Here is a 1,683-nt window from a genome sequence, read left to right as displayed (position 1 = left end):
TCTTGTTTATCTTTATTCATGCATGAACATGGGACCTATTTGACAGTATGAGCTTGCAGCTGCAAGTTCTTTGTTTATTTGTTGTGGTTTGTCATTGTTGATGCTTGCTCGTGTTTTGAATTTAATTTTTCATGTTTTTCATGCCTTTCCTTCTGTTTGATTGTTCATGATTTGTCATTTAGTTAAGACATGGTAGTGTAATTCCATTTGCAAGGACCTAACAGTCCTTTGCAAGAATCGTGGCAATTCAACTTTGGACAAAGGACAACACTCCTCTGACGTTTATATAAATAAATTAGTTACTTTTATTCTGCATTTATTTTTACATTTATTGCTTGTGCAAATTTTTGCAGCGTTGAAAACTGTCTGACTTGTTTGCAAGTGTGCAAATTTTTCAAAGATTGGAAACTTTCTGACTTGATGTTTGCAAGTGTGCAAATTTTTGCAAGGTTGGAAACTAGCGGTAGGCATGTGATAACCCATCAGGTATCAATACCTGTCCCATTTATGCCTGTCTTTTTGCAACTTATTGCAATTTTTTGTTGAATGAAACTGCACTTGTTTTCTTTTGTTGGTATGTGAAAAATTTTATTGGTGGTTTAATTTGGAGAATTGGATTTTGTGGGTGCTCTATTTTTATACTGTTAACTTCATTACTAATTGAAAATCATCAAAGTTTAAGCTTTTTTTTATTGTCACTAATGGTTGTGTTATATATATACACATGTTTGTGTGTTTTGGAGTATCTCCTTTTGCCAAGTGTCTTCTAGAAGGTACTGAAATATTCATAAAATCTTTGAGGGCAAAGTTTGCCATATTTAGAAAATGACATTTCTTCCACTAACAAAAACTTCAAGAATAATGATGGTGTTCTTAACCGAGCAAATGGTTTGCAAGCTAAAGTCATTTGTAGAAGCTTGAAGAGGAGTATAAGCACTGTTGTTTTCTTGTTGGTGTGTTTAACTGCTTATTTACTTAAAAGGAGTTCAAGTTCATAAGTTTTGGCATTTATGTCTTGTTTCAAATTAGCTTGTAGTTCTTGAAAACTGAAGGATGGACATCTCTACTAATCTTATTATTTCTACATGAGCTCGGAGATTTGTCAATTAGGCACGAACCTTGTTCTGGATTGCTGAGATGTTATTCATAAGAATAACATTGCTTGGATAGTGTTAGTGAACATTTCATTTTGTTGGTCCTGTAGCTCAGTTGGTTAGAGCGTTGGTTAAATGTTAAGCCAGAGGCCATGGGTTCGAATCCCATCGGGACCATTCCATAGCTTTGGGTAATATTTAATTTTGGTGGTTCTGTGACATCACTGCTTTTCTGGTTTGTTCATTGTCGGTTTCGGTTCTGCTATGCTCTTCCATTCACTGGCACTATACATTAGTGCTGGTAAATGTATTACCTACAACACTTTTACTTTACTGGCGAAACTACTAGCACTAATTTTGCACCAGTAAAGGTCTTTACTAGAGCTACACAAACTTTTACTGGCACTAATTTAGGGCTAATAGAGGTCTGATTTCTTGTAGTGATCTTTTCACCCATTGTCATACTGCCTCTCTCTCTCTCTCTCTATAGCCACCCTTATAAATAGATAAAGGATGGGGCTTTCTTTCAGCACTTGTCCACTCTTCCTCTACCATTTGATATGGCAATGAAGGGAGCTGCCATAGCCAT

At 35.7% G+C, this 1,683-nt stretch overlaps 1 non-coding gene across 1 annotated transcript; it reads left to right on the top strand.

Moving 5' to 3' along the window:
- Window positions 1-1,194: 1,194 nt before the first annotated feature.
- TRNAI-AAU (transfer RNA isoleucine (anticodon AAU)) lies at window positions 1,195-1,271 on the top strand. Its single transcript is given in 2 exon segments — window positions 1,195-1,232; window positions 1,236-1,271. It is a non-coding gene; the product is annotated as a tRNA-Ile (tRNA).
- Window positions 1,272-1,683: the final 412 nt, after the last annotated feature.

Source organism: Nuphar pumila, chromosome 5, assembly GCF_984573655.1.
Source record: "Nuphar pumila chromosome 5, dmNupPumi1.hap1.1, whole genome shotgun sequence".
In the NCBI taxonomy this organism is placed as follows: Eukaryota; Viridiplantae; Streptophyta; class Magnoliopsida; order Nymphaeales; family Nymphaeaceae; genus Nuphar; species Nuphar pumila.
Note: the sequence above shows the minus strand (reverse complement) of the source record. Positions and strands in the feature narration are given on the sequence as shown.